The sequence below is a fragment of the Felis catus genome, chromosome B3 (assembly GCF_018350175.1).
Source record: "Felis catus isolate Fca126 chromosome B3, F.catus_Fca126_mat1.0, whole genome shotgun sequence".
Taxonomy (NCBI): domain Eukaryota; kingdom Metazoa; phylum Chordata; class Mammalia; order Carnivora; family Felidae; genus Felis; species Felis catus.
The window spans coordinates 17,263,605-17,289,978 of NC_058373.1; the positions used below are offsets into that span (position 1 = coordinate 17,263,605).

The 26,374-nt window shown below is 43.7% G+C and overlaps 1 protein-coding gene across 3 annotated transcripts in view; it reads right to left on the minus strand.

Annotated features, from left to right (window-relative positions):
* IGF1R (insulin like growth factor 1 receptor) overlaps positions 1-26,374 on the minus strand; it is a 310,805-nt gene that overhangs the window by 122,142 nt on the left and 162,289 nt on the right. The window lies entirely within an intron of this gene.

The following is a 26,374-nucleotide window of genomic DNA, read 5'->3' on the forward strand; positions in this document are numbered from 1 at the left end:
ATTCTTCTTCAGGCGAAATGAGTACCTTAAGTTTAGAGCGTCAGGTAAACAAAAACCTTTCACTGTCCCTGGTTCCGAAGTTTGTTTTTATAAACATTCTCCTTGTCCCCCAAACCAAACTATAGCAGAACAATGGTCCTGTTGTTGAGCTCGGCCTTGACCTCTATGGGACAATAGATTGTTTTTCTCTTAGCCTACTCTGGGTGAAATTAGTTTTAATAAGGAAGTCTCTCCCTTATTAAAGGATGTAAAGGAGTAAAAACGAATTTAAAAAATGAATGCACATAGCATAGATTTCTATGCTTAGGTTGCTCAAAAATGGTGGGTGCTCGGCTTGCCAGGAAAGCACGTCACCTGCTTCTGCCTCTCTCTAGGGATAGAGATTAAGAGGTCTGTTCTGGAATTTTCCAAGGAGGCCATTTTCAGTATCATAACAGGGAACTTTCTAGTCAGGATGTTGTTACTCCTATCTACCGGGAAAAACACAACAAAAGCAAAATGAAACACACAGAAAATTGCTTCTAAAGGAGTCATAGGAAGGAGTTGATCTAGAAGGAAGATGCCTGGAGTCATCCCTTTTTAGGAAGACAGAAAGGCCAACAGTTCTTGAGCCTCAGGAAGCCAACAGTACAGAAGCTAGTAAGCGGGGAAGTCAGGGAGAAGCTCCTTTTCCAGAACATTTCGAGGAGCAGATGAACTTTAAAAAAAAATTTTTTTTTAATGTTTACTTATTTTTGAGAGAGAGACAGAACGTGAGCCGGGGGAGGGGCAGAGAGGGAGGGAGACACAGAATCCAAAGCAGGCTCCAGGCTCTGAGCTGTCAGCAGAGCCCGATGTGGGGCTCGAACTCACAAACTGTGAGATCACTACCTGAGCCGAAATCAAGAGCCAGACACTTAGCGGACTGAGCCACCCAGGCGCCCCTGGATGAACTTCTTTTCTAAATGTACAAACGCAGCAGGGGCGTGGCCCCCATGTGTCAAGGAAGGGAAGCACCCACTACTCTGGCCCTGCAGCAGATGACCAGAATGAACCCGGCAGCTTGCTCCTCACAGGCACCCCTCAAAGACTTCCACACGTTGTTTCTGTCTCTGCTTTTGAAGGCTCTCAATCTGCAAAGGAGTGGCTAAACAGGCAGACCTACCAACCCGAACTCCTTCCAGATGGTGACGAGGCTGAACATGAGACAAGACTAGAGAAATGGCTTTCTTGGTAGCCTGTAGAAATGTACTTGCGCGGGGGCGGCGGTGGGGGGCGGGCACCTGGGTGGCTCAGAGGGTTAAGTGTCTGACTTCAGCTCAGGTCATGATCTTGCAGTTTGTGAGTTCCAGCCCCGGGCTCTGCAGTGGTGGTGCAGAGCCTGCTTGGGATTCTCTTTCTCCCTCTCTCTCTGCCCCTTCCCCACTTGTGCCCCGCCCCCACTCTCTCTCTCTATCTCTCAAAATAAATAAATAAACTTGGGGAAAAAAAAAAAAGAAATGTACTTGATAACTCCACTGTGATGGTAAGACTGATTTTCAACGCGCGCACACACGCACACACACGCACACTTAAAAAAAACCTACTGGGAAAGCCAGGTCCCTTCAGTACATCTTCTCTTTTTTTTTTTCCTAAAGGTTACAAGTTACTCACTTTTTTCACTGGTTTAGATGATGCCAGAAGAAATAAGACGCTATGTAAAGCTTATTTTGCTACCGCAGACAATGGCATTTTAAGGCAGTGGGGCTTGATAAAAGCACACACTGTTTGTGCAAGTGTCCTGCACCAACAATGGCTCTCACGTCGTGTGCTTTGCACTCACTGAATACTCCCTTCTGGAATGCCCCCACTCAGGAGGCTGTGGGGGATTCCTGAGAGCCTGCCCTACCCCAACCGTGCCAGCAATAACGTCCAAGGAGGCAGAAAAGAACGGACGTGCGATTAAATCCACAAGGGGAATGATTTCTGTAGGCAAAGTTAATCGGGAGGGCTGTGTCAAAGTTTGGTGCGAACAACTGAGTTTTTAGAAGGGACCTGGAAAAAAAAAAAAGAGTTAACCGCAAGATAAACAACATGCTAAAAAGTCTGGATTATGCCTTTAAAAAATATTACAGATAAAATGACAGCAGGCAAATGATTTTCCTTCCAAAATGAAAGGACCCATTTTATTTATTTTTTTAAGTAGACTCCACGCTCAGTGTGGAACCCAATGCGGGGCTTGATCTCACGACCCTGAGATCAAGACCTGAGCTAACACCAAGAGCGGGACACTCAAAGCACTGAGCCACCCAGGCTCCCTGACGCAGGGACCATTTGAGCAAAGACATCCACTCACTTGATGACGTGACCAATACCCAAGGGGAAGTTGGGAAAATGACAAGAGAGGTGATCACCACTCCACATGGCAGAGGATGGCCTGGCAGAAGCAGGGGTTTATGGAGATATTCTTCTGGATGCCTCTCGTGGCACCCAGTTCCACAGGTCTGGCTGAGAGATGGCTGTTTAGGGCATGGATGAGGCAGGGGCCCCTCCGTCCTGTCATTCATGGGGGCAAAGTAGACACAGGGGCTGTTGTGTCTTTCCTACCACTACCTTCCCCACTATCCAGGATACTGCTCTTGTCACTAAATCTACAGAGAAGGGGAACACAATCTCGTGACAAAGAAGGGCTATTTGTCTCCCCAGACATTTTGTCTCCTTCCTCTACACGAAGCTAGTGGAATATGTGACGTTCGGTAGCGAATGACCCTAACATTTTCACGTCTGAGGCACACAGAGCGGAGATACCACTTCAGCTGTCTGAAACATTCAGCCAGATTCAGTGTTTGTGTGTCTGTGTGGCAGGGAGGGGACTTCTAATAAGAGGCAGTGGAGAACAGGGTCTAAGAGTATGCAGTCTGGAGCCAGACTGCCCGGGTTCAAATCCCAGGCCTGCTACTTACTGGCTGTGCTTCCTTGGTCAAGCTACTTACCCGCTCTGTGCCTCCATTTTCTCACCTCTGAAGTGGGGATAACAACTGCATCTCTGTGAAGACTGAGTGGGCATGTGTAAAGTGCTTAGAATAGCACCTGGCACACGGTACGTGCTGAGTAAGTGCCGGCTATTGTTGCCATCGAAGTGTAAGCTTGCCAGGAACAGGAATGAGAATCTTGGATGGTTAACAAGCTATAGCTTGGCTGGCAGTGCCATCTGTGAAACCCAGTGGCCTTTTCACCCCTTAACCGTCCTCTAGTCGCCCTGCCCTTGGTGGCCTTGGCAGGAGTTCGGGGTTGAGTAGGGACCGAGGCACCTGAGACTCACCCGGCAAAAGCAGGAGCCCCATCTCCCCAACAGACACTGTGGACCAAATTCTTGTATTTGTCCAAGATCACATGAGTGGTCACAAGAGGAAAGCTGAGGGACAGGAGAAGAGAGCCTCGGGCAATGACAAGGGAGCCTGAGTGTCTCCCCCAGGATGGCAGCCAGCTGCCATCTGGCTAGAGGCTTATTTAAGTTGTCCTAAGTCTCATTCTAAAGGGATTCTCTGGGCACTGGGGCCTACAAACACATGCAACTGAGGGAGGCAAGAGTGACACTATGATAGTATCAGCAATGGTCCGCTGCCCTTTGGCCTCAGAGTGCTGCAAAGGTCTTGATGGGCCAGTGAGAAGACCACTAAAGCACAGGCTTCAAACAGCCATTCGGGAACCTTGCTCAGCTGCACACAGGCTGCCACTGACCTTCTAAATAGCAAGTCTGGAATTCAAGAAAGCAATCTTAGGCTTCCTTACCATTCCCATCCCTTAAATATGCATATTCCAATAAGTCCTAGAATAGACTTAGTTCTTAACACTCCATTTTCAAGTGCAAAACCTGGAGTGAGAGGCAGAGAATTTCCCAGGGTCATGTGTAAGTTTGCACTGTTTTACGGGCAAGATGCAGAGAACATTCTAACTTCCATCTTTCTAAATATAGTTTGGCTACCATCCCTGTTGAGGCCTCTAATTTGATCCCGCAATTTTAGTAGCTGTGCATCAATAATAAATACATCATTATCATCACTTGGTAGAACTGATGTCAAATGTCTCTCTTATCTCCTTGCAGGACAGCCAACTTTTGATAATCTGTGGTAAGCATGGCCAAAGAGCATGGTTAATTGAAATCTACAGATAATCTTAGAAATTCCTTTTAGCCACTAATATCAATTTCTTCCCTTTTTCTAATCTTTACCTTCGACTTCTGGTACAGCTCCAAAGAGATACATTTCATTCCATTCACTGATCGCCCAACCTTTGGTTAAGATGCTAATAAGAACTGAGATGGTCAAATGAAGACAGATGAGAAAGAAAGAGATCCGCATGATATCCTAAATCAGTAATGATAGAAAATAAAAAGGCTGAAATCAGAAAGTCTAAATTCTTTCTAATAAAGGTGGACCCAAAACACGTTCTATATAGTATGTTACTAAAGGCTGTTTGTAAAGAAATAGTTTTTAAAAAAATCAGTCTCAGAAAGACTCTCAAGCCATAAAAGCTATTTTGTAAATTGTCTAAAAGGTTTGGCAATCCAATGGATCCAAATCAGAATTGTTGTCAAGGCAGTTTATAGAATGTCAGTGTCATGTGAAAAAAGCATTCTTTGGATCCATTTGATTGCTAGCCTTTTAACAGTTAAAAGACCGCTGCATTCTTTGTAAATCACCTTCAGCCACCCAGAAAGTTACCTGGAGAAAAATATGGTTAAAGAATCTGTTCGGGGGAGAAGGGCACCTCTTTCTTATAGAAAAATCCCAATGAATAAATATAGAAGGACAAAGAAAATTGCCATTAGGATGTCAGAGCAACAACTGCTACAGGTAAGCAACACCAATGGAAGCTAAAATTAGTGAGTGATGAGAAGTAGGACATTTGCACTGTCTCCAAGTATCACCCCCCCTACCCAAGACATTAGGTGCAAAGGGGAAAGTAGTAACTACAGTGGAGAAACTTGGCAGACACCCACCACCTTAACCAAGTGATCAAGCTTACCATCACTAGTGGTACACATACTGACATCACCCTGATACGATGCACTGAGGAGGACACAACATCACTCTTGTGGTATTCTTCCCCCAAACACAGACATTGAGTCTGATTAGGAGAAAACATCAGAGAAGCCCAAGTTGAAGAGCATTCTACAAAACAACTGATCAATAATCTTCAAAAGTGTTAAGGTCATGAAAAACAAGGAAAGATGGAGAAACTACCACAACTGGAAGAGACCAAGCAGATACAGTAAATAGATGCAATGAACGATCCTGAGGCTGGAAAAGGACATTCATGCCCAAACTGGTGAAATCTGAATACATTCTAGTTAGGAGTATTGTGCCAATGTTAATTTCTTGGTTTTGATCATTGGATTAGGGTTATGTCTGATGTCAATGTTAGGGATAACTGGGTGACATTTTGGATACTCTGTGTAGTTTTTCAACTGTTGTGTAAGTCTAAAATCATTACAAAATAAAAAGTTAAAAAAAAAAAAAGGAAAGAGGAACTGTTCAGTTCACCCCTGGAGAGTGGGGTCACCCTCACTACAAAGGTGCTGATTGTTGTTCCAGCTCTCCAGATTTTCCTCACTCGATGGATTTTATCATCTTTGGTAGCACTAATATTACACAGTTGAAATTCAAATTGGGTAGAATGAAGGATGAACATGAATAAAGAAGTCACACTGATGCTATAGAAAGAGGGATAACTGAGAAATTAAAAAATTCTAAGTAATTTACATCACCCACATGATTCACAATAACCCCCATCCCAGGCCCCCACCCTTTTCGTGGGCAAACCTCCCTCAACAACACTGCAGTAATTTGGCAAGACTCCAAAACAAACACTCCTTATTCAGAACTTGGCTTTGTAGGAAATGTAGTTCCGACAAACTTTTAGTAAATTACGGAAGGATGCAGAGGCCCCGTTCCACAGAAAGAACTGGGGACCGGGTGTTCTTCCCAGACCTCACCTGCATGAGGAGGCTGCCAGGATGGCTCCCATTTTCCACTCCTTCCTGACTTCCTTAATAGTCTAAGTCAGGTATCACTTGTTACCAGGAACTGCAACTTTTCCCCACTCTTTGATCTATTGTGCCTAAAATTTAACTGAAATTGAACTTAACTAAACTGAACCCTTTGTGTGAACAAAAACAATTTTAAACAATAGAAAAACCTACCCTTGCAGAGAGGAACAATTACTCCTGGAGGAAATCTCCACTGTAAAGCCATGTGTTAAAATCAGCCCATACTGCAACTATCTCCTGAAGGGTAACAATGAGAGAAGGATGACTGAAGACAAGTGCTTCTACTGTGCCAGTAAGTTAATGGCAGGTGGTCCTACCTGTATAGTTGTAGCCTCTCAGCAGAGTCTTTAAATTGTGTGTGTGTGTGTGTGTGTGTGTGTGTGTGTGCGCGCGCGCGTGCGCCTTTTTCTCTTGCCCTGGTCACGTAAAAAGCCTGAATTACTTCTGACAAAGGATCACATAACTTTTGTTTCGATATAAGCCCGTAAGACGGGGCTCAACATTTTCCCTCTTAAGAACACAGGCAGGGCACCTGGGTGGCTTAGTTGGTTAAGCATCCGACTTCGGCGCAGGTCAGGATCTCATGGTTCATGAGTTTGAGCTCCATGTCAGGCTCAGTGTGGACAGCTCAAGCCTGGTGCCTGCTTCAGATTCTATATCTCCCTCTCTTTCTGCCCCTCCCCTGCTTGCGCTCTCAAAAGAAATAAACATTGAGAAGAAAAACAAAGAACAGAACAAAACACAGGCAAACACTGATGTGAGCCCCACTGCCCCCCCCCCAATCCCCAGTCAACAGATTTGTTGATAACAGTGACAACAGTCTAACTGCAAGTAATAGTCTACACCCTAGAGGCAGAAGTTTGATTTATATCACTAGGTTTATGCCTGCTAGTTTATGAGGATGCCCTCAATATCTTTCCTAATTAAAACCCTTCCAAGTCCAAGGGTAAAGAGTGCCCTTGATCCAATGCTTGAGCCAAATGAACCATCCAGGATGGCTTTCCCTGGCTCATATAGTGAAACTCTTTCAGAACTGTTACAAAGATCTACAAAGATAAGGACACTTAGAGGTACACCTATCAGTACCTGCTGTTTTCAGGTGTGTTCCAATTCAGTTTTTTCAGCTCAATTTGTCCCAACTAGACTGGAGCCTTATGAGAATAAGATAAAATAAAGCAGAAATAAGTGTGAAGCCATGGATTTTTGCAAGAATCTGATCCTTTAGTGATATAACTCACACAATAAAAGCACAAATTATACCGCTGGAGCTGGAGTGTTCAATGACTTCCACTTTCTTAAGAGTATCTTCTCCCTAAACAGATGGCAACCACCATGGCTAGAGGAAGTGGTTCCTTCTGATGTTTCCACCATAAACATATTTTGTTTCTGTCGTAAACGTAAACCCTACTGTGTACCAGGTACCACGGTGATGCTGGGGATACCAAGCTAAGTCAAAATTAAACTTCAGAGTCTTAAAAACCCTTAAAAAAGCTACAGTCTAGCCAAAGATCAAGCTGTAAACATAGAACTACAACATCAACCGTTGCATGCTACAGAGATAAAATGGATTATCTCCCAGGGGTAGTGGAGAAGGATCGCAAGGGTAAAGAAGGGTTTTAATTAGGAGGTGGCATTTAGCAAGACTTCATAAACCCAGCAGAGCAGACATCTGGCCATAATAAATCAAACCCCTGTACTCAGGGTCCACACGATTACTCAACAAGGATAATTCATGCAATTACTAGAGTTATCATGATCCAACACATAAGTTCACTTGAGGACCCCAACTATGTAAGCAGGAATATTTTTTTGGCTGCCTCTAGCTAGCACGTTTATGAAAAACAGGTTAAGTTACTGGCTCCAAATTACTTTTTAATGAAAAAAGCAAACAAAAAAAGCTGAAGCTTTTAAGATTTTCTTTTTTAAAAACTGGAAAATAATCTCCCTGTCAAGAGCATGCATGATTAATGATTTATGTGATATAAGCTTACATATCTGTGTTCCTATTACACGCATTTCCTAACAGAGTATAATTGCCCTAAAGATCCTTCTGGAACTGATATGCCCCCTCCTCACGCCCACCTCCTTTATAAAAAAAAATCCCTCATGTAATTTCTGGAAAATTTTTGACTACAGCTGTCAATGGGCCATTCAAAAATGGAAACTATTGTCAAGCCATTCACATGAAACTCTGAAGGTATTACCACCAAGAGAATAACTCATTTCCACAAAATGGCTGATGCGAATATCATATTTCAGCTGCATACTTGGAACTGACGTTAGGAAGCCATCTACCTGTGAACTCATTCTGAGGCTAGACCAAATCAGGCTGACCAAGTCAAAAACCAGGACTGAATCAACCAGTCACGTCCACCTACCCCTCAGAACTATTGTTTTCATCATTTCCTGTGACTCTTAGAGGTACACTACAGGCAAAGGTCTAGAATGGAGAGCACTGAACAATCAGATACTCCATATATGGTGGTCCTTAAGTTTTCCAGATGGGGAGCATAGGGGTTAACTTTTCAAAACTCTTTGTTTGACAGATGAGAAAAGTGCTGTTGATGGAGACTGAGTGGGTTAAAACAGAATCTAGATTTCTTTGTTTTTCTAGGAACATCGTGTTACTCTACTGAGTTTTGGGAGAGGGTACCAGTGGACATCTCAACTCAAAGTGACTTGTCTTTGACAGTTTTAAATCGGGAAGAGGGTCTATAAGCGGTTCCTGCCATCTTCTCTCAGTCATGACTAGTATTTGACCCAACCCAAACCTACAACACTGGTTCAACATTCAGGTCCCCACAGTCAAGGCCATGAATGAATGCAGTCATTACTACAGATGCAGGCAGTGTAGGATCTGAAACAATTAAACTGATAACAGTACTGTTTGCAATAAGAAATTGGTTTCACAAATCTGTGACTAGCAGGGACCAGGTGAATGTGACCAAAATTCTATAAACCATAGCTTGTATCTTTTTTTTTTTTTTTTTTTTTTGCTAGACATAGCAAGTAAACAGTTTAGGAAGCCAGTTTCTCTTTAGCATAAGGTAATCAACTGTGTCTTAAAAAAGAGAAAGGTGTTGGGGCGCCTTGGTGGCTCAGTAGGTTGGGCGTTGACTTCGGCTCAGGTCATGGTCTTGCAGTTCGTGAGTTCAAGCCCCACGTCGGGCTCTGTGCTGACAGCTTGGAGCCTGGAGCCTGCTTCGGATTCTGTGTCTCCCTCTCTTTCTGCCCCTTCCCCACTCACACTCTGTCTCTCTCTGTCTCAAAAATAAATAAACATTAAAAAAAATTAAAAAAAAAAAAAAAGAGAGAAAGGTGCCTTAAGCTTCACGAGGCATCCCGCCTAACTTAAGTTTGCTTTTCAAAAGAAAACTGTGCACCCAAGAAAGGCAACCAAGATTTACATAGTTAATTCACATTCACAGAGACATGTCAACATATATCTGTAGAAGGATTATGCTTAATCTTTCAGGTTCTTTGAGTAGGACTAAAATGCCCACACTGTGGCTTAAGGAAATCTAACTTGTGAGGAGGTTAAACATCTCAGAGATAACCCAATAATGTAGAGTTTTACCAACTTTCCTTCCTGCATTCTTTCCCTTATTCAGGCATTCATTTAAATGTGTAATAAGTTTCTAGAAGGAGCCTGGGCCTGTGCCATGTGCTGGGGACCTGGGAGGGTATAAGATATGTATGCCTGCTACACCCACGAACGAAGCAGGGCTGCAGGAGTGTTTTAAGGCATCTGACTATACTCCAGTGTTTTAAGACATAATCCTTGCCCTCTAGGAGTTTACAATTTCTCTGGACACACAGAAACCGCACAAAATGATAAAATTAAATAGAAGTAGAGTGCTAGAAGACAAAAGAAATGTGAGTTCTGGAAATTGAGAGGAAGAAGAATTCCCTGGTAGGGGGCGCAGGGGGAATAAAGGAGCCAGAAACATGGAGAAGAGGGTGAAGACTATTTCTGGAAAATAAAAGGCAGTGAGATGTCAACATAGGAATGTGAATGGCATACGCCAGTGCAAACACGTGAAGATTTCATGCAAGATACAAAGCAGGGTGTGGGGTTCTAGAACTGGTAACAGTGAGCTACATTCATGCCTGAGCAGAGTCCGTGCAAACGAGTATGAAGCTGGCAGGTGGCAAGGCAAGATGGATTTAGGTGGGGGAGAAAGTGAATACAAAAAATTCATGTAGGATACTAGAAACCCTGGGGTAGGATGTGGGTGGAACCAATGGGAAAGAGATCTTAGAAAGAATTGGTAGAATTTGATCACTGATGGCAGAGTTCAAGGTTTTCAGCTTAGGCCAATGCATCCATAATAGAGTCCAGGATGTAGGTTGGCTTTGAAAATCCAATGCATGTGGTATTTCACGTGATGAGTCTGAAATAACGGGAGGCTTTCCCAATGCATGAGTCTGATGGACAGTGGAGACATGGGGAGAGAGAAAAAAGAGAAGGGAAAGCAGGTCCAAGAACCTATCTCTGTGGCCGTGATAAATCCATGAAGATGATAGGCTCTTGCCACATGCCACAGGGAGGAAGGCAGGCCGGCAGGCACGCTGCTCTAGAAAGTTGGAGGAGGGCCCTGGTGGACAGGAAAGAATTTCTATGGAACCAAGGCTGGAGCTGAGCTCAAAGAGTTGTTCAGCTTTGCTGAAGGGAGGGGAGAGGGCATTCCAGGCCAGGACACAGTGGGGACAAAGGAATAAGGCTTCAAATGACGAGCTACCCTATTCTTTCTGTCTCCACACTAGAAAACCACATTTAGCGTATTTATGGTGGATATTTGATAAGCGGTCAATTAGTTACAGCTATATAGAGCTGCCTCGTACATTCAATTATACTTTGCTTTTTCACCCTAAGTTATTTTCGTAAATAAGTTATTTTCCAATAAAAAACAAGGTACACAGAGAGAAGTGAGGGCATCAGATTTCACCAAAACACTGTGCTCCAAACACAGCAGTGGTCAATTCTGGTCCATCTGAGACAATCTGGTCTCTGGCATTTGTGCACTTAAAAAATGTTTCAAGTTGACAAATGCTAATATTAGAGTTGCCCATTATTCAAGGTCATAATTGCTGCATATAAAAAGATGTAGAGTCACAGACTGTCCCCAAACAGCAGGAGCCCTTGTGGCCTGCCTCTCCCAGGATCCAAGAACTACAGTGTTCTCCTGCTTCTATTTCGAGCATCATGAATGCTAAATAGAAATGTTAAAAATTATTCCACAAGACAAAGTCAAGTAGACATCACCCCCTCTGTAGACCCGCACTCTGAAGCGGTTCACCACTCAATTTCGGCTTGCAAATTTATTCTTAAAAAGTGGACTCCTTGGTTTGCCAACTGTAACCCCCAAACTGCCTAATTACATATTTGTATAACATCCACATAAAGGGGGAAAAAAATCTCAAGTTATTTTTTAACATCATAGCCACTATTGCTGTGGGAAAATCACACAGCAATTCCATCAAATCAGTACTTTGGTCACTTAGCGTCGCGCTCTTTCAGACGTGGATAATGCTAAAGACAGGGAAAAGGCCATCAGAACTGGTCACAGTAACAACTGGGAAATCTAGCACAGATATTCTCTTCCTAAGCACATCGAATGTGGTAAAATAAAAAAAAAAAAAAACAACAACAAAAAACAAACAAAAAAAACCCACCTCTCTGAGCTGGACTTATTTGTAAAATGACTTGTTTGAATGAAGTCTGAATTGGAGATTATTTTTAAATTAATGAAGTTTTTCTACTGGTAAGGACTTATAATAATAAGAAGGACTTATGCAGTATCCTAAGAAGCCCTTCGGGACTTGTTTTAATGAATAAGAATAATGTGCAATTAGGCCAACAATTGCAACTAAGTGCTTCTGAGGGCTGGAAAGTAGTTGTTCTCAAGTAGTTCAAATATCATCAAGTTCATATAAAAGATTCTATGGCATTTAACTGAATTGGTCAACTCTGTCATGCAGTGGACTATTAAGATGAGAAATGCACTAAACAGTACATATTAGGTATTCCCAGGGTTAAAAAAAAACAAACTTCAAAAAATGGAAAAAAAAAACACATGCTAAGTAAATACATTAGGATCAATATGAATTAGAAAAATATTCAGCTCAGGAGTCCTTTCAATAGTAGGTCCTATCCAGGCCTGTAAGTGCTTCTTCATTAATTACTTCGCAAAGGGGCTGGGGTCCAGAGACCACATGGCCAGAGCACAGGAAGTAAAGCTCAATGGGGTTTTAAAAAGCGTGCATCGTCTTTCAAAACCTACCAACTAACCCTTTCTCTCCCCATGGTTTCCAGAGGCCACTCCGTCACCCCGTTTGAATCCAAGTAGTCAGAAGGATAAGACATCAGATGCACCAAAGAGACATTTCACCGTGTCCCCCTGTGGCCAACGGCCAGCCTGCCCTGTGATCAGTGGCAGCGACCCTACCAAGCTGCTGTGTCTTACACAGCTGCATGAGAGGGCTCTCGTGGGCTCTGTTTGGCATTCTGGCTGGGGCAGAACTCCCCGGGAGTCAAAGAAAAGTTGACCTCTCCTGACGCTGAAGATCTGATGGTGAGAAGTTTAGCTCAAGCATGTGAGTGCTGAGGAGAACATTAGGACTCACTCCTCTCCCAAGTAAGTGGAGTCAAACTGGGCAAAAGTGACTGCTCGCAAAGGGCACATCTGTCCAGTGCCGAATGCTCCAGGTGACATTTCTCCTGACTGCCTTTTTTTTTTTCTGCGATGTCTCCGCCCCTCATCCCCCCTTCCCTGGAATTCTGGAGGCTAGTTTGTTACCAATAAGGAAAAATCAATACCTGACTCATCAACCAGCTTTCAGCAGGTAAGAGGAGGGTAGATGAAAAAATTTCTGTGCAATCCCCTCCTCTTTTGCAGAATAAAGCAATGAGAATGTATTCCCTTCTGATTGTTACTAGCAGCTTAAATGACCACATTTAATCAGAGAAGTACAAGCTGGTTTAAAAGGCCATTTACCAAAGAAGGGATAAATGGCCTTTTAAACTAACTCACACTCTTCCCAAGTGCCTCAGTTCACCAAGACAGAGGGTCTCCTCAGACTCTCCTTAAAATCATTAGAATGAACTCTAGTCCAGGCTCTTCTCCCATAACTGCTTCCTTTCGGTTAAGAATGTTGGCATCGCTTAAACACAACAAAGCGATCTGGGCTAAGGGGCTCTTAATGGAATTGTGTCTTCAGGTATGTATCCAAATCCTATGTGCACAGTAGGCACGCGGCACAACGCAGAACTCGAGATTCTAAAGGGCTACAAATGCCCACTGAGATGTACTCTGCATGGTGTCCAAGAGCCCTTCGCTCGGAAACTCCTGAACACAGGTATGAAAATGCCAACCGTAAGACCTCGAAGTCATGTTCATTTATTATTTCCTCTGATTTGAGGGGCGGTGGGTGGAGGAGGGTGGGGTAGGTCAGATAGAATATTTTCAACCAATGGTTTATCCTCAGTACTAAATGCAAATGTTGGGAACACGGTGGCTGCATTTTAAAATCAACTACCCTTTTGTTCTTTTTTCTAAGAAGGGTATTCAGTGTGATGTGAAGACCGTGTAAGCCGAGGCAGGTGGATGGCCAGACCGAGCATAAACCCCACAGACACGTCACCCAGAGAGAGCAGCTCTCCATATTTAACTGCCTATTCAGGTGCTCTAGCACTTTCGAGATATCCTTGTCAGCAACAAAATACAGCACTTCCTTCTGTCTTTATCACGCTGGTTGCCAGACAACTGCACAGAGCTAACGTGGGCAATGTTACAGTAAACACTTCCCTAAAACATTTATATATGTCATTGATAAACAATAGAAAATTTAAAAGAGATACAAATGTACTCCCGAAACCTTAAATCTTCCTACCACCGAGGCCTAAGAACTTAAAATCTTCTTACACCTGGCAGAGAAGAAGGAAAAACAAATTCTAAAGCCGTCTATGGATTTATAGCCTAAATATGTCTTCCTCTAGAATATTTAATACACTTAGGCTTTAGTCATTCTACATACTTTGAAAATGCTCTTCAACGATAACTTACAGAAGTTGTATCTTTCATTGCAGCTCACATAAATACCATTTTGCTTTCAGGAAACCAATTATAGAAGAGTAAATCATTTTTACGTTGCTTTCCAAAAATCTTTAATTTAAGCTGCAACATGGACAGTGTGTAGAAATACGAGAAAAAGAGAGCATACATATTCTATCATTCAGTCTTCTACATTTAGCAAGTCAAATCTCTGGAGGAAGGTGCTACAGTTGGGTTGGGTTGGCTTTAAAATATTCAGGTGTATGAAACATGTATGTGTTCAAGTACCAGACACAAGGACCTACTGAACTTCTATTAACACACGTGTCCAGACTTGGGGAAGGGATTTGGGGACCTCCATGGTTTCAAGGAGTCAAGTACTACCATTGTGACTCGCTGCTTTATGGGCACGTAGGACACACCAGAACACACGGGCCATGCCATTATACCCCACAACATTCCTGGGAGGAATTCATCCCATTCAAAAGATATGGAAAGCCATGCTGAGGGCCATAAAGGCCAGATGGCTGATGATACTGGAGGAGTCATCCAACTCCCAAACCCAAAAGTTGACCAATCTATGGCACTGCTACAATGCCTCCCAGGCTATGCCTAGCTTGTGAAATTAAAGAACAGAACAGGGGCAGCTGGGTGGCTCAGTCGGTCTGGCGTCCGACTTCGGCTCAGGTCATGATCTCACGGCTTGTGAGTTCGAGCCCCGCACCGGGCTCCGTGCTGCCAGCAGCCTGGAGCCTGCTTCAGATTCTGGATTCTGTGTCTCCCTCTCTCTGCCCCTCCCCTGCTCACACTCTGTCTCTCAAAAATGAATAAACGTTAAAAAATAAAATAAAATAAAATAAAAATAAAAAAAGAACAGAACAACCCAGTGCGTGGTCAAGTCTTAGTGGAGTAACTGGAGACTACGATGATAATAAAGTGCTTAGAAAAAAGCAAAACAAAACAAAAGAAAACAGACTTTAACGAGGGAGTGACGGTCAAGGAAAGAGTGAGGGAAGAAATTCCAATCCAGTGGGAGAGAGCATGAGTGAAGGCACGAAGGTGAGAGACAAGGACCCGGCACCTTACCACATGCTTCAGGAAGCCAGTTTAGTGGCCCACGCCCCTGGGGAGCAGTAAAAGACAAGCCTACGTGTGAGTGGGGGAGCAATGTCTGACAGGACATCGTAGCCAGTAGGGAGCCCTTTCGGAGAATTCTGAGCAGGTGAGTGTGTCAACAAGACGAGCAGTTCAGATCTAACAGTCTGGCAGTGCCACAGAGAGCCACAGAGAGCCACAGAGAGCCACAGGGTGCCACAGAGAGCGGGAGGGGTAAGTGAGGACTCCTAACTGGGAGGCTACGTTAGAGTAGCAGCGGCAGGACTGAAAGAGGAAGGGAGAAGTGAGGCACTTGCGTAAAAGAGTGGAGGACATGGTCTGGGAGGAAGGCTCCTTCCAAGCTCTGCCTAACGATGACGAGCCATGTGACACGCACGCACAGGGAAGTGAGAATAGAAGGAGGTGGGCGTGCACCCAGGCCTGTGCATTTGCTCTCTTCTACAGGGGAGACGCCCTGCTACCTGGGACAGCGCTAACTATCCATGCTTTCCTCTCCCCAACAGGCTGCATCAAAGAGTCAGCCCTGAGAATCCTGAACTGTGCTCTCAGGCTACCTTCACCAGTTCCGAACGCAGCACTCACATTTTTGATGAGAAAAACTCTTCCCATTTCAGTTTTGTTCGAAACACATCCTTGACAAATGACATCCTTGACAAATGTGATAACAGGTCAACACAATCATGTTGCTTGTTTCCAGGATGCCTAGTCCCTTCTCTCCCAGAATATGCCCAAGAGTAGTAGTTGACCAAGTTGTTTGCGTTTTTTGTCTGTTTGTTTGTTTTGCAGTGGTGGGTTTTGTTTTCTGGTTTTTTTGTTTTTGTTTGTTTTTGTTTTTTTAAAACCAGGGTGGTCCAGAGCGAGAAGCATTTTCTGGGAGAGTTTCAACTATTAGGTCACAAACAGAAAACGTGCGGAGGCTGTGCGAAAACGTCCATGATAATGAAACCAAGACGTTCTTGCTATTAAGCTCAGTAAACATAACGTTAGCTTAAAACCACGGGTCTGTCACCTGGAAAAGTGCCACAGGGCTCACAGACTAGCTCTGCTTGGCTCACAACCTCATCTGGAATCGAACCTGACCATACCCCAATTTCCCACTCAGTAAGAAACGTTCCTAGCCATCCCGGTAGGGCAAAAACAGAAAAATAAGATGTGAATTAGCCTTAATGCTTTGTAAAAACCTACTAACTAGTTAAGATACATCATTCTCCGTGAGCAACTCAGACTGGTGTACTAATTGCTCTGCCTCTGTTCTTTAGAAGTCTGCTGGTGACTGGGGGGTGGGATGGGGTGGTCAGGGGCGTGGGGGGTGGTGGAGGGGGCTTAAGCCATTACTCTTGTTTTGCGGGCATTTGAAGTAGTTGCCAGGCACATGATGCCTACTGTTCCAATTGGTTCCGAGCGACATCACTTGGTTATTCAGCTTTGCTTATACTTCAGCTTCCCCCCTTGTCAGGGACTTGGGGACCTCACCAAGTCAAGTCATTTAGAAGACAAAGAGAGAGGAAGAAGCATGTCTTCTGTAGTCTAGAGGTGCCAAATGTCCTTTGTTTCCATTCAGCCAGTTTACAACAGAACTGGTGAAGTAAAGATTTCAATCAACATCACCAAGGTGTAAGACCTTCTTCAAAGCACGAGGGAGGGAGACAGGCAGAGGAGTACAGGTGGATGCTAATCTTTGAGTAAGTTAAATCTGATCCACTTAAATAAAAATCCTGACAGTTTGTTTTCAAGCCGGAGAGCTATAAAATGGAAACCACATGCGATTCTATGCCAGAACCTCATTTAAATCATTCACACTTCGGGAACTCTCAGAACATTTCTAATTTAGTCAAATACTACCTCTCGTTCTCTACAGGTCCTCTTAATTTATTTCACCTAACCCTACTATTTTTACATTAACAACATGGCCACCAGAAGTTGCAACGGCTCCTTTCTGATTTGCACATTAAGGCAGTTTACTCTGATTTTTTCCCCATCTTCCATACAGTATTACCACAGAAGTCACAAAGCAGTAGAGAAAGTTCAAGTACCCTGGTGTAACATTATTAACTTTTTGTGTTCAATTCACAGGAAAAAGCTTCCTTGTAGGATAATGTGTTAAAAAACATTTAACAGGCTTTACAAATCCAATGAAAAGCCCAGTGATTCATCGGCATGAAATTATACCAGCTTCTAATATCAATGGGTCAAATGCATTTTAAGTTCTTGGGGTGCCTGGGTGGCTCAGTTGGTTAAGTGTCCGACTCTTGGTCTGGTCATGATCTCACGGTTTGTGAGATCGAGCCCCCCACTGGGCTCTGTGGTGACAGCACAGAGCCTGCTTGGGATTCTTTCTCTCCCTCTCTGCCTGCCCCTCTCCCACTCACATGCACACTTTCTCTCTCTCAAAATAAATAAACTGAAAAAAAAATTCTAAGTTAGGCTCAATTATTTGTATTGGGATTTGTAAGACAGGAACTTCTGTCATTCTAGAACTTTACTATGCCTTGGGAAATGAAGTAACATTAACCAAACATAAAGAGCCATCTCGAAGCTAAAACATGCTTCTGACCCCAATCCTGTACTTTCTTCCTCCCTGCCAGAAGCATCACCAGAGGTGAGTGAACACACTCAGGAGAACTCCACCTTGGCCTGCGGGGCAAGGGCAAGACTCAGCACCACACACGATGACTACCCTTGGTGCAAGTCTCAGAAGGGGCTCCCTCTCAGGGCTGCTTTCTCTGCTGGAACACTCACTAGATAACTATTTGAGGATGGCTCAAAAATGCTTTATAACAGTCCTTGCAGAGATGAAGGGAATTTTCCACTTTCTGAAGGCCTAACATCTTTTTTCTTGTGACTTGCCCTGCCCAGACTTGCCGGTCAATGATTATTTACCATTTACAGAGTAATTCATATTTGCAACGTACTCTGTAAATATTTTTAGTGCTTCGTAACCCTTTGTAAGTACATAACTACCTGTTGAGGGGAAGGGAACTGAGCCGGCATGAAGTTGGAATTCAGAAGCCACCATGAATATAAACATGTGTGCGTGCATGCATACATGTGTGTCTCTTCATGTGCTGGCCCAGTAACTAATTCCCTCCTATCCTATGACACTTTAAATCTTGGCCAATTGAGAATGTTAATTTGTACAGTCACTGTGGAAAACAGGATGGACGTTCCTCAAAAAATTAAAAATAGAATTACCAGTAATTCCACTGCTGGGTATCTACCCACAGAAAATGAAAACACTAATTCAAAAAGATACAGGCTAATGCAACATTATTTACAATAGCCAAGATATGGAAGGAACCCAAGTGTCCATCGATAGATGAATGGATAAAGAAGATGTGGTAGGGGCGACTGGGTGGCTCAGTCGGTTAAGTGACTGACTTCGGCTCAGGTCATGATCTCACGGTTGGTGAGTTCGAGCCCCGCGTCGGGCTCTGTGCCGACAGCTCAGAGCCTGGAGCCTGCTTAGGATCCTGTGTCTCCCCCTCTCTCTGCCCCTCCCCTGCTCATGCTCTGTGTCTCTCTGTCTCTCAATAATAAATAAACGTTAAAAAAAAAGATATGATATATGTACAATGGAACATTACTCAGCCATAAAAACAGATGAAATCTTGTCACCTGCGACAACATGGATGGACCTAGAGGGTATTCTGCTAAGTGAAATAAGTCAGGCAGAGAAAGACAAATACTGTATGAGTTCACTACATGTGGAATCTAAAAACAACAACAAATGAACAAACAAAACAAACAGACCCTTAAATACAGAGAATAAACTGGTGGCTGCCTAGGAAGAGTTGGGGATTAAGAGGTACAAGCTTCCAATTAGAAAATAAATAAGTCATGAAGATGCGGCGTACTGCATAGAGAATATAGTCAATAATATTGTTATGTTAACTATACCAGAATTAAAATTAAAAAATAATATTGTCATAACATTGTGTGGTGACAGATGGTGACTACACTTATTGTGGTGAGCCCTGCATAATGTATAGAACTGCTGAATCACTACGTTGTACATCTGAAACTAATATAACATTGTATGTTAATTATACTTCAAGTAAAAAAAAAAATCGTTTGGCCCTCTGGCCCTAGGCAACCTATTCCTTATGTTCCTTGCAGATATCAAATCAAGCAAATTTGGTTATCCCACAAAACAGCCTAGTAGTTTGGGTTCTAGTTTCATGACTAAATCAGCTGCACTCCCACCACTAACTAAGATCAAAGAACCACATCCCATTTCCTTGTCTTGGTTTTATTATCTGTGAAAAAGAAGTCATAGTAAAATTATTTGAAACATTTTAGACTATGAGGCACATTCAACATCTCCCGTACCCATAAGTTAACTACGCCTTCCTCTTCCACCCCTTCCGACATGGTTACAAGCCACCACCCCTTCCTCTTCCACTCCCTTCCGACATGGTTACAAACCTAGTATTCCAGCAAGGAAAGGGCCACAGTGACTACATATTCACGATTCTGTTTTAGTCATCTAAATTCATTCATATTTTATTGAATATTAACTTGCATATACTTGTAAAGAGTAAATATTTAAGTTCTAAGCCCAAAGTAGATCAGAGACAGCTAATTCTAGGGAGTAGTGTTAGAAATAGTGATGATAAAAGCAGTAAAAACAAAACAAAAAAACCACAAGGAATGCAAAAAAAGGCAACAACAACAAAAAAAACCCACCACAGGATCTCAAAAATTAGGCAGTCATAGGCCATTTAGCACATTGCACGGCTGCTCATACTGAAAGTTGTTCTGCACACTCATGAGGGCCTGAGAGTTCCCCTTAATAATTTTTATTTTGTTTGTTTTCAAGTATGACCTACTTTTCTATCTTCTAGTTCATCTATTTAACCTTCTTAGAATTCAGTGTTGCCAAGTGATTTTAGCATCAGCAATTATATCAGAAACACACTGGAAGCAAACTGTATTACTCTAGCTGTTGTACACCAAAAAGAAGGGAAAAGGTGCACTAAACACCTAAACTTGTGTTTTCACACCATGTGAAGACCAAGCAAGGTTGTGGTACTCCGTGTGAACTGAGGCTTTACCACACTTAAAGAGAAAAGCCAACTGAAATGTCAAACATAAGCATTCCATAACTCAAAGGTACTCCTGCCTTTGAGTGGTGATTTAGTGTCAGCAAAATATCACCCAGGTCATTAAATTAATGTTTGGGTCTTATTTTTTTAATGTGTACTTAATGTGTACATTTATTTAATTCAGAGTTATCAAAATATCTAGAACCATAAGAAGTTTATGCCTAGTATTACGGTTGTAGGTGTTTAAATATCTTTATACCAAAGTAATTTGTAATGACACTGAGGGGTAGTAGTATCTTTTACCTTTTACCTAAAAGATTACCACAGATGAGAAGAAACACTGCTCTGGGAGAATCACTATATTATCTCATCATAGAATAAAGCTACTTTCACGGTGATGACCTTGCATACTGAAAACAAGAGATATGTTCACTACGTTCTCTTTAATGCAAGCAATGTGAAAGGTCCTTTAGAAGTATTTCCTTTAAAGAAATGATTTTAATGGTGCTGCTTAAAAATGTTGACTCTTAGAGCAACCAGGCAACTTGGCTGTCATTTACAGAATTAAAGTTTTTCCTCATAATCTTAGAATGTTCTGCTGTTTTGGATATATTTCTGTGATATGAAAGCACCTATGTATGTCTTCTAGTGACCAGAGAGGAAAGTTAAAATTACACATAAATACAAGTGACTTCAGCAGTTCTTTTGTTAAAGAGGGGCCAAACTCTGAAATATCAACTTTGGGTATGGAACTCATTATCTGTGAAGAGCCTCAGGCACATTCCAAACAGCATAAAAATCAGCGAAGTGAATCTCCAGATCAATGATTCTCAAAGTGTGGGCTGTGGACCCCTGGGGGTTCTATGAGATTGGGTGGGTCTATGAGATCAAACTATTTTCATAACATTATGAAGATACTATTGCCTTTTCACTCTCAGTGTCTCATGAGTATATGGTGGAGTTTTCCAGATGCTGTGTGCTATCAGCACAGACTGAATGCAGAAGCTGATATGAGAATCCAGTTGAAGTCTATCCCCCAGACATTGAAGAGATTATGAAACAACATAAAACATCACCACTGTATTACTACATTGTCGGGGGGGGGGTTAACATGTAATGGGTTTATTATTATTTTTTTTAATTTTTTTTTCAACGTTTATTTATTTTTGGGACAGAGAGAGACAGAGCATGAACCGGGGGAGGGGCAGAGAGAGAGGGAGACACAGAATCGGAAACAGGCTCCAGGCTCTGAGCCATCAGCCCAGAGCCCGACGCGGGGCTCGAACTCACGGACCGCGAGATCGTGACCTGGCTGAAGTCGGACGCTTAACCGACTGCGCCACCCAGGCGCCCCGGGTTTATTATTTTTAAATGAACTAATGAATAACTGTTTAAAAGTCATTGAATTGTAATGCTTCATATGGCAAACATCAGTAGGTATAACCCCCATAAATAAAAGCTCTTTGGGGTTGTTTTTGACCACATGTAGGGATCCCAAAAGCATTGAATATGAAAGCCCCTGGATGGTTTCATCCTTCCTACCAGGGCGGTGACAGGCAGGGGAGTCCCAAATGCCTCTCTCCATCCCTGACCTACCCTCTGAGCCCCCACGCTCCTATATCCAACTCCCTCTTAGCTCCTCCCCTGTATGTCTTAGGAGGCATTTCAGACTCAAGAGAGGCAAGACACAGCTCCTCCCAAAACAACCTGCTCCCAACTCAGGAACTGACACCTCTAACCCCTGCTCTTCTCGAGCCCCAGTTCCCATTTCCCCAACTCTGGTCCTCATTCTGTGTATTTCACAAGTCCCTAAATATCCCTAGATCTATCCACTAGCAAATGCTATCACTCAGATCCTGTGGTTCTCCACAGGGCACCCTCTCCTCCCTTCCCAGGGCACATCTGGCAATGTCTGGATAAATTTTTGATTTTCATGACTGGGGATAGGGGTGTGGGCTGCTGGTTTCTATGAAGTAGAGATTAGGGATGCTGCTGAACATTCTATAGTGCACAGGACAACTGTTCTGTCTCTCTCTGTCTCTGTCTCTCTGTCTCTGTCTCTGTCTCTCTCACATACATACACACACACACACACACACACACACACACACACACACACACACACACCCCTAAGGCTTATCTGGGCCAAATGTTAATAGTCCTAATATTGAGGAGCCAGCTCTGGTCCAAGCCACTGATATCTCTCTCCACTGGGTTATCCAAACTGCATCCTAACTAATCTCCCTGCTTCTGCTCTTACTTCCCCTTCCCATTCCTGCTCTATTCTCCACACAGCAGCCAGAATAATTGCTGTAAAAATCTATAAATCAGAGCACACTGCTCTTCTGTTTTACACTAAATTCTCACTCTTGCTGTGGCCTAGAGGCCCTTCCTGCTCTGGTTCCTGACACTTCTTATAACTCAGTGCTGTGGACTCAATTAGGCACAGTCACCCCAAATTCTTATGTTGAAGACCTAACCCTTGTGTGAGCGTATTGGAGATAGGGCCTTTAAGAAGGTAATTAGCATTAAATGGGATCGTAAGGGTAAGGCCCTAACACAGTAGGATTAGCAATAACAGAGCCCACTCGCTCACTCCACCACATGTGAACACAGTAAAAAGGTGGCCGTTCACAAGTTAGGAAGAGAGTCCTTATCAGAACCCAAACCTTGCTGGCCCCTGATCTCACACTCCCAGCCTCCAGAACTGTGACAAACTAAATGTCTGTAGATTAAGCCACCCAGGCTATGGTATTTTGTTATGACAGCTTGAGCTGACTGATACACCCAATTTCCCAGCCTTCTGGTCATCAGCCTGTGCCCACATCATGGTGTTTTGTCCTGGCTTTCCTCCCTGAACTTCCCCTGGCTGACCATTCACCAACCATCTCTAGTTCATTTGGGCCTAGGGCCACCTGATTGTCAGAGAGGCCCAACTAGCTAGCCTAACGAGCATCCCCAACGCCACACGCCCCCACCTGGCACTCCTGCATTTCAACTGCAATACCCTGTTTTTTTTAATTTTCTTCTTGGGTAAGCATCGCTAGCCCATTACTCTCTTTGTTTATTTTCTGTCACCCCCCGCCCCCCGGGTAGGCAATGCAGAAACCTTTTCTGTCTTGTTCACCGCTGTATGGAGACAGGACACAAAGTAGGTGCTTAATATGTGTTAAACCAGTGAGTGAGTGAATGAATCTGCCTCTGCAGGTCTTACATTTAAAGAATGGGGATTTTCTAGCCATTCTCTGAGCCAGTCAGCTTCCGGGAGCCAGGAGGCCAAGCGAATCTGCCTTGCCCCACGACTCGTTCCCCTCCTCCACCTCCCCAAAGAAAGACATCCTGAGTATGTGCCAATCTCAGATTCCTCTGGGGACCAAATGGGACAGGAGAGAATAATTAACTGCAATATCCACAGTGAGCAGTAATTCATATTCTTTCACTCCAGGGAACATCGAGTCTCAGTGTTATGTTGAAACATGGGCCTGAGAAAAAAAAATCATCCAGGCACAAAGAAGCATGAGGGTAGACCCAGTGTTTGTTATCTGAGCTACAGAGCGGGTGTCCCTTCGATAAGACAACTCCTCAAGGGCCCACTTCGAACTGCCTGAAGAAACCCAAGGCAAGCCATGGTAGCAGAGGAGGAAAGAAAGGGTGGGTCCAAGGCGAGAGACCCACCAGCTGGGACGAACTGCTTTTTTGTACCATACTCGATGCAGGCAGGTGCTTCTGAATTTGGTAGGTCATTGAAAAGGGAGGTCTGGACACAAACGGCAGGGCGAGGAATGATGATTTGGTGAAGGAAAATGTATAAACTCACAAATTCCTGACGGCCTACTACAGGCTAGGCCTGAGCGGCTCTTGGACCTATTGATGGGAATTTCATGGAGAGTCTTAAGGAGGGGCCGGTTGCTCAAATCACAGACAGGTGAACAGGGTGACATCCCTGGTTAGGGCCACCAGGGAAGTCTATGGAGACGAGAACATGAAGAATGAGACGGGAGAGAGAGAGATTTTAGAGGAGGTGAAGTGGGCAGAGGCCAGGGGGCCGTAATTGGCAGAACATGAAGTCTGAAGGGGGGTGGGGGCATGAGTCCGGGCCACAGAAACAGCAGACCACGAAATGCCCGGTGTGCAAGGGGTCTGCAGGAGTGCGCCCATGCAGTCTGGAGGAACATTCCACCTTCAAAAGTGAACATCGATGGGAAGAGGGGTGGCTGCAAATATTTTCTCATTTTCCCCTAGCAATTAGTTCAGAATCAACATTAACAGGTCCAGACTCCAGCCAGAGTGGAGGCAGGGTGTGGGCAAAAGTACAAAGAAAGCATCAAGGAGTAAGAGGGGCCGGAAGGCTCACACACAGGACAAGCTGCCTCCTATTGGCCTTGGGCAAAGTAAGACCATCCCTTCTCTCCTTCCTGGAACCAGTGCTGGGGAGGGTTTGAATTTCTCTGTCCCCAAACACCCGGACACACGGAGTCACATAACATTGTCTCCCACCCTCCCCCACCCCCCCACCCCCCCGCCGAGAGATTTGGGGTGGATGGGATGAGCAGTGAGCCTCCTGCCCTCCCTGCCACATCCCCCCCCCACACCCAACCTCTTCCAAAAACATCAAATATTTTCTTCCATAAATAATTGCAATAGGATGTCGTAGCGTTTCCCAAACAAACAATAGGCTGATTGTGCCCTGTCTGCCAGGGGCCCAGCCCAGCACACACAAAGGCTTGCTTTCAGAGGCCCAGGCCAGTTCTCTGCTGCAGAAGGATGGATAGGACTCCCCCCTCCCCATTTCTTCAGGAACTTCACTGCAGCCATTCCGTTAGGGAAGGAGCACAGGAAGAGGCTGTTACCACAAAGGAAAAGGAACAAGACCCATTAAAGAGAACGGCCATTGTTCCCCAGATTTTCTGTTGCCTTTGACCTCACCCAGAAAAATTCTCCTTTCACCAGAAGAGGGCTGTTTGTTCTCAAGTCCAAATGACACAGTTTTAGGCTGGTGATTTCTTTGAAACTTTTTTACGAAATGTCAACCATGATTTTAAGTTGTAGTAAGTTGCAACTTGAAAAACGTTCCTGTTTTTGTTTTTATACATTACCAGTTTCGGAATTAAACAGGGTTTAAGGGAGTGCCTGTATTTTTTGTACTACTGAGTGCTTTTCCTGGTTTAAAAAAAAAAGTGTGAAATAAAGGATAAAACTCACTTCCTAGCCGCTGCTTGAAAAACGCATCCTTTGTATTTAAAAATACAAAGCACATGTGCCCTTCTGGAATTTAAGTTTGATTTTTGTCCCACAGGTACAAGGGACAGTCTCAGCCATAAATGCCTTTATTTGCCAGTTACAATATTTCCACTAAGGAAATTTTAAAATTTTTATATTCCCAATAATTCAGGATGACCATTCTTCCAGTCTGAGCCACGGCCATTAGACACAAAGAGGTTACTTCTCCCACTATTTTTTTTTTATGTTTATTTATTTTTGAGAGAGAGAGTCAGAGCGTGAGCGGGGGAGGAGCAGAGAGAGAGGGAGACACAGAATCTGAAGTAGGCTCCAGCCTCTGAGCTGTCGGCACAGAGCCCGACGTGAGGCTCGAACCCAGGAACTGCGAGATCATGACTTGAGCCGAAGTTGGACGTTTAATGGACTGAGCCACCCAGGTGCCCTATCTCCCCCTATTTTACAGTCTTTCTCCTGAACACGTTCATTCTTCCAATTTAAGCGAGATGGAGTTCTGAACGGCCAAGACACTAACACAGTCTCTAAAAGCATCTTGACAGCATATACATTTTTGTTTTTCAAACCATGTAAACAAACCATATAAGCCTGCAGAGATCAATGATACATCGGAGCATAAAGGGGACGAAAATGTGTTTTAAAGTTTAGTCTTGGTTTCTCGACAGGATCTAGCGAGGCAAGCAATCCACCATCACGTGCTTCATTTGTTATGAAGTTCAAGTAGGAGTCACTGGCTTATTCACGATATCACACACTCCAATGATCTCACAATTTACAAAACACCCAAGAGATGCTTTCACATCTGCTCGGGCTTCAGCACTGAAAGCAAAAAAAAAAAAAAAAAAAAAAAAAAAAAATCAATTACGGTAGACCAGGATCTATTCCGGATCTTTTTTCTCTAATGGATTGAGTTA